Source organism: Dromiciops gliroides, chromosome 3 (assembly GCF_019393635.1).
Source record: "Dromiciops gliroides isolate mDroGli1 chromosome 3, mDroGli1.pri, whole genome shotgun sequence".
NCBI lineage: Eukaryota > Metazoa > Chordata > Mammalia > Microbiotheria > Microbiotheriidae > Dromiciops > Dromiciops gliroides.
The window spans coordinates 409,577,793-409,585,272 of NC_057863.1; positions in this window are offsets into that span (position 1 = coordinate 409,577,793).

Below are 7,480 nucleotides of genomic sequence, written 5' to 3' on the forward strand. Positions count from 1 at the left end.
TAGTGTACCACTATGTTCTAGGTACCATGCTAATTGCTGGGTATACAAAGAAAGGCAAAAAGCAGGCTTTGCTCTCAACAGCACTAATAATCTAATGATGGAAATATGCAGGCAACTGTGTACAAACAAAATAGGTAGAGAATACAATTGAGATAAAGAACAGAGAGAAGGCAATAGCATTAAGGGGAATTCGGATCTTCACAATAAGGAAATATTAAAAGTATCTTTAGGATCTTTACACAAGTAGTCAAATCATATAATAAAATTTTTTTCCACAAGCAGAAAAATATATTATGTTTGTGTATGCATACCTGCATACACATGCATATTCTTAGGTAAAAATGAAATGATACTTTTACAAAGTAGAGTCAATGTTTTGCTTAGGAATCAGAAATTTTACTTCTGTCTTTTTGAACTAAGAAGTTCAAAAATCTTTTTGAAATCACTTTGAAATCAGAAAACCTAGCTTCAGATCGTGGCTATGCCACTTAATAACTGTATGACTCTGAACAAGTCACTTAATGTCTCTGAGTCACAGTTTCCTCTTCTATAAAATGAGGGATTGGACTAAGTGACGTCCGAAGGCCCCGCTAACTAGCTCTAGATTTTATGATCCTGTGATTCTTTGCTTCAGAATTCCAGGCTGCTTTTATAATTAGGCATTCAACACTTCCTGTCTTAGATCAGTCCAAGAAAACAGGAAACTCAAAGTTCTAGCTTTGTGTTCTTTTTAATTTATAATAATTAGAAAGTAAGATTTAGTGATGCTAACTTTATCAAGCTAAAACCTTTAAAATCAAAGTAGATATATGCTAAGATCTCAAATTTTATATTAATTACCAGGGCTAGACTTATCTTCCTTTGTAAATTAAGAAATTTAAAAAAGAATATCTACTAAAGAAAATGAACCATTCTGAGGTATAGTAAAAGTGCATTCATTTTACTCTCCCTTTTGAGGGAGAACAAATTCATCTAGAGTGAATAGAAAACCTACAAATGACTAAAGCCACCACTATTTTTCTAACACAGAAGATGATGACCCATATTTTGTTTTGTTTTGTTTTCCAGGTCTCTCTCTCTCTCTCTCTCTCTCTCTCTCTCTCTCTCACTCTCTTTTTGCTTTCAACTCTTTTATTAGTGCTAAATGAAGGCTTTCTTCTTGATGGAATCTACCGTTATCAGTTCTTTTTTATTTTAATAGGTATTAGGTTCTGCTTGACTGTTGAGAAAGAACTTCACATGTCTCTTCAATAACATGAAAGATGTCTCTGGGCATTCTGCATTATCAGTCACAAAGGATGGTAGGAACAGGAACAAAAAACAAGGAGACCTTAGTTGCTGACTTGATTGGGTTGTCAGGGCTTACCATAAGTATTTGAAACCACAAATCCAGAACTCTTCATTTTTTCATATATGAAGTTATGGCATGTGAACAGAAGCTAGCCGAATCCTACTCTGATTGACTAATTGCATGCATATAATTCTTATTCATTAACAAACCTTCTTTTCGACAATATTTGGTTCATGGAGTTCTAGTTAACTGTACTTGATTGAAATGAGACAACATTTTATTGATTTAGAACAATCTTTGCTTTCAGTTCACAGTATAAGTGACTGAGTGTCTATCATAATTGGTAGCATAAGATTTTTTCAGCACTTAATTCATAAAAGGCATTGGAATAAGCGACACAGTTTCAAGGAAAAACTAAATCAAAGTATCCCTATGGTTGAAAAGGGAAATTCCATGCAAGAAAATATGATTGATCTAATAAAATCTTTTTGTTAAATCTGCCTAATTGGACTAGAAATGTAAATATCTGACTCTTGTTCCTTATAAACTAAAGTATATAGCTATATAAAGTTGAGAGAACAAATATTAGTGACCATAAATTTTTCAAGATAGATAAGAGAGAATGAGAATGAGAAACATTTCGTTATAGGATGAATGTAGACAATACACCTCAATTAAATGTGAAGAGGAAAATATCACATCCTTATTTAGTTTCTTCACAGAACTGTATCTTGCTAATAGAATTTCATTTTTTTCTGTGATCTTTTCATAACTTGGTATATTGCCTGCAGTAATTATATTTTGAAATGCCAAGTCACAGGTTAAGTTGCTGATGACTTTTTATAGGACTTGATAGATAACCAAGTCAGGATCAGTGTGTCTTTAACCTGTAACCTCTAACTTTGAACATTTGTGAAGAACTTTGTTGATTTATTTTGTTTGGCCCAATGAAAAATTGCTTCAGAAAACAATAGGTTTATATATTTGCCCTTTTTTTGTTACTTTGAGTTTTAGTATTTATATAGTAACATAGTTAAAAATTATTGATGTGTTCCAAGGCCTCAAAAGGGCAGATTTTATTTTTCACATTACACTTGTTCTGTGTCATATTAGATTTTTTTTACATCCTTTTGTAAGGAAAAATGATGGATTTTTTTTTTAAGTTTGAGCATAAAGCACTGAACTGGAAATTATTGAATGGGATTCATAAATTTAGCAGAATGAACTTTTGCCACCAAAGCTACATGCAATTGCGATATACCTCTGTATACTTGTGCCAATTAACTTAGCAAACAAATGCATATTGGGATAAAGCAAGAACAATTTTTCAGCATTTTTAAGCTAATACTTAAAATGACAAATGTGTAACTGGCAAAAACTTGTACTTTGTACCTTTGTTTTTCTATATGTTTAAAGATTTTAGTATAGTATCACAATTTTATTTCTGAAATAGTGGTATCTGATTCTTCATTTGAAGTATCTAATTTACATTATTTGATAGTCATTTTTCTTAATTTTTGTATCACTTGATCTTTTTGTTGTCAATAAAAGTGCCCCTCATTTAATGGAATACACTAATAATTCCAGGGAACTTTGCTGTAAAGCACATTTGGGTCATTGCTTCCAGTTTTTTCAAAAAGCATTTGACTGCCAAGATAATAGTAGATGTGCTAAATTAGGAAAAACCCACAAAAAGTTAGAATTGGATTTTTTTGTACCCACCCCTTGTTTTACAGATATTAAATCTTAATGTCGTCCCAAAAGAGAAAGTGACTTATATAGTTTTGCATCTTGGAGCAATTCCCCTTTTAGAGTTGGGGTTAACCATAATGACTCTGCCAGCAGATCTGATTGCCCACGGCAAAGTCAGCCATTCGATTCAGGAAGCATTTTTTAAGTACCTACCACATGCATCAGGCACTGTGCCGGACTCTGGAGAATACAAAGACAGAAAGGAAAACTGTCATTGGGTCCCTTTCAGCTCTTAAGATTCTCTAGGGGGCGGTCAGGTGGCGGTTAGGTAGCTCAGTGGATAAAGCACTGGCCCTGGATTCAGGAGTACCTGAGTTCAAATCTGACCTCAGACACTTGACACGTACCATCTGTGTGACCCTGGGCAAGTCACTTAACCCCCATTGCCCTGCCAAAAAAAAGATTCTCTGGCTCTGGTACCACCATAAAGGAAACGACACAGTAAGCCTAGTAGATGTACTCAAATAAAACTTAAATTTTTAAAAATATCAAAGTTAAGGGAAAATCAGGATGCCACATTGACCATGCTTACATAATAATCCTAATGTTGTATTTAAGTCACAAAGTAGAATTACTAAAACTGAAAATGTACTACAGAGTCAGATACTTTGTCTCCAATATCATCCCATAGATGTAGTAGATTTGCCTTTATGACAAGCCCTAACACTTCTAACTTAACATATCAGGCAATCTTGCCCTTATTTTTTCTACTTTTTACATTATGTGACTTCACTAGCTTCTCACTGCCTACTAATACTTGTACAATTGAAATGTCAACAAGGTGTTGTGCTAAGATCGACTGACTGGGAGTTAGAGACCTCTTGCTATATTCCTGTCCATAACCTAGCTGCATGACCTTAACCTGTCTTACTGAAGAACCTCTCTAGGCTTCAGTTTCATCATATAGAAACTGAAAGGGGTTGGATTAGATGAGCCCTAAAAGTTCTTTATAGCTATAGTATTTGATCCTGTTTGTCTGACAGCTACTTCAAGAATAATTAGTAGCTTATGCATAATTGTTTATTTAATTGAAAAATCTGCTGCTATCCTCATGTTGAGATAGTGTTGATTGGGTTTAGCAACATACTAAACACTGTTGAACTTTAGCAAGTGCTGCAGTTTCACTGTTACACTCATTCCCAGGTAGCTCAACTAGCTATTAGTGGCAGCAAAGACCATGTGGAAGTAAAGGGGCTATAAATTCAATAGATAATGTTGTAATTTCATTCATTCTTAAAGTACTTTGCAAACCTTAAAACACTATAAAAATGTGACCTAAACTCCAGATTAATGTTGTTATTATCTATTAAGTGGGAGATATCTCATGTATTTATATTTTGTCTATGTTCAAAAGTATATTTTTTAAATGCTACTTCAGACTTTCCCATAGTGGATTTTTTTTATGTATTGTAAATTTGGCAGGCATACAAAGTTAGATTTTTTTAAATGCAGATCATTTAAATGTTTTAAATATATTATTAATAATATAATTTTAGACAAATAATAATTTGACATTTCACTAACTATAAATGTGGCAGAATACAAAGGTCAATATGACCTGTACTCATAGGGAAACCAGACCAAAATTGAGATTATATTCTCACTGTGACTTTTGATTTCTAGTCTTATAGGACAAAATAGACTGTGCCTTAAAACAGTAAAGAAGAATGCCCAATTATTTTTTTTTTTGTAACTGTAGGTTTCATTATGGGTATTCATCTCAAATTGGCCAAAAATCTTTTTCTTCCAGGTCAGTAAAATAGGGTATTAAAAATATGAGCTACTCATTTCCTTTGTATTTAGAGAACTGTCACTCCAAACATCTCTCTTACTTTCTAGAGTTTTTATTTAAAATTAAAATGAACAGTTATAACAAAGAAATAGGGAATTGATTACATTAAATTGTTAAATTATAATTTTGAAGCAATTGGAAGCATATGTGACCTTGACTTTACATGTGAAAATCTGAACATTGACATCTAATTGTTGTCTTAATGATCCAGCAGTCATGGATTTCTTAATAGAATTTACCTTGGCCAGGGACCTCTCCCCTCAGTGTATTCAGAAGTACTCGGTATGCGAGCATTTAAATGTACTTCAGACTTTTTAAAAATGGAATGGTTTTATTCTTAATCCATTAAATTCATATTCAAAATATACCTATTTTGAGATTCTTTTCCCTTTCCACCTCAATTACCAAGACCGAATAGATATTTTTATCAAAGAATTATGTGTATCTTTTCCTAAAACAATAGTAGTTGTTCCTGTTTAAACTCCAAGTTGTCTTTTGATCTGTAGTCTTAATTGAAATTTTCTCACATTTGTGGACTTCCTAAGTCATTTCAAGTTGTTTTTTAAAAATTCATCCCTTTTCATGTTAAATTTCTGTTCTCTATGATTTTTATGAAATGATAGGGTTCTCTGAAAGTCCCTAGAGATCATAACTTTCTTGACTAAATTGAGATGGAAACAGAGAAAAGGGAAAGTAACAGAAGAAATTCATTCCCAAGGCCAGTCCTGTCAGCTTTCATACTCTAAGTATAGGCTCATAGAGAGGCTATAGGTAATGAGGAGATATGAGACGTAGAAATCTTTTTGCAGATAATGTTCCCATACAGACCTTGCAGTGCTTAGTAATAGAACTCACCCATTCAGTGCAAAGAATTCTTATACCACAGTAAAACCACTAAACTATGGACTAACAAGATAACTCTCTTCCAAGTCTTTTCCACATGGACATGCATGCTTTTCTTCACAACTTTGTACAGTGTTTGTTGTGCTAAAGACATTTGTGTATACTTGTTTTGTATAGTATAATTAATGTTATTACATCTAACTCGTAATTCACAAAAAGTGCTACTTACTGTGCTCTATATAGAGTGTTGTAAATGGTTTTTTACCTTGTTTCAACTCTCTGCTATTAGGTGTAGGGTGCAGTGCGTGAATACTTAAGTCCTTGCTCAGGTATTAATGTGTAGCAGTTTTTGGTGCTTTCTTTTTAATCCATCATACTCAGTGTTCTAAATGTTCAACAATAAATTTGGTGAAAAAGAGACGATATTGTATAAGTGGCATTAATTATGACCTCTCTTCCTAAAGATCCTTAGTGCCAGCTTTAAAGTAAACTGGATTTTTTTCCCAAACCCAACTACTTGGAACACCGGTAACATGGAATACAATTAATTGTAAATAAAATTACACAAAGGATGTTCTGTGCCTATAAGATGTCAAATCAACTTTTAGAAGGGGAACAAGAGAAGTACTTTGTCATAGTATTTTCTAGCCTTCGTGTCTGGATCATCAATTCTTTTTATATGTCCCAGGTACATTTTGAGTCAAATTTCATTGTTACTGCACTTTTTAATGACTTTTCTTATTTCTCAGAATCATGCACATACTTCCCCAAACAGATTTGAGATATTCATCAGTGCCTGGAACTAGGGAACCAACAGGCCAAAAGACAAACTTCCTTTGTATTTAAAGCATATCAGGTGGGCAGTGGGATCAATGACCTGAGGGAATTCAGTTACCCAGATTTTATTATAGAATTGATTTCATCCAGCCTTTTCTGCAAAATTTACCCAAGAACCTACTGATCCTAAATTACTTTGTCTTTTTTTTTTAATCTATCTTCTTCCTTTTTTATTTCCTTCTCCTTTAGGTGAGTACCTTCCCCCCCCCCTCCCTTTTTACATGCTTTCCCATCATATTCTTTCTGTCCTTGGCCTCCCCTCAAACCCCAAATAAGTTATAGATTTTTATAGTTCAACAAGTTTTATGCTTCATGTTCTTAATTTGAAAAAGCAAATGAGTATATTTCTCAAATGTAAAGAAAACCAGTTTTCCCTTAGAATTTTTGTGTGTTTCAGTAAAAGCTTTTAAGTAGGTCATAAATGGGGGAGAGGTCAATTCAACCCCTAAATTAGCGCTTTATTTGTAGTTAGACTATAAGAAAGGGAGGGAACATTTATAAAATAAATTAAAACTTACAACTAAGGAATAGATGAGGGTGGGGTGTTGGAGGGGAGGATAAGAACACTGTTAGAACAGCTTCTGCATTTTTTGGCCTTATAACTAAATCAAGACAAGAAAGGGCTAGGAGGCTGCAAGGAAAACAAAATTTGCCCATTAGTCTGAGCTACCACTGCAGATAAGCAAGCCATATTTCTTCTAGCAACAAGACTAACCAACTGCCTTTACTGAGACAAAACATGTACATGAATCTTATATTTTTGCCTCAAACTTCAAATGCATAGTAGGTTACAATATTCCATTCTGAAAATAGGGATAATTTAATTATAATATGTCAGTAGCACACTCTCACCAACCCATAAGCCTAAGAGGAAAGTTCCTGAGATTACTTTTTTTTTTTTTTGCAGGGCAATGGGGGTTAAGTGACTTGCCCAGGGTCACACAGCTAGTAAGTGTCAAGTGTCT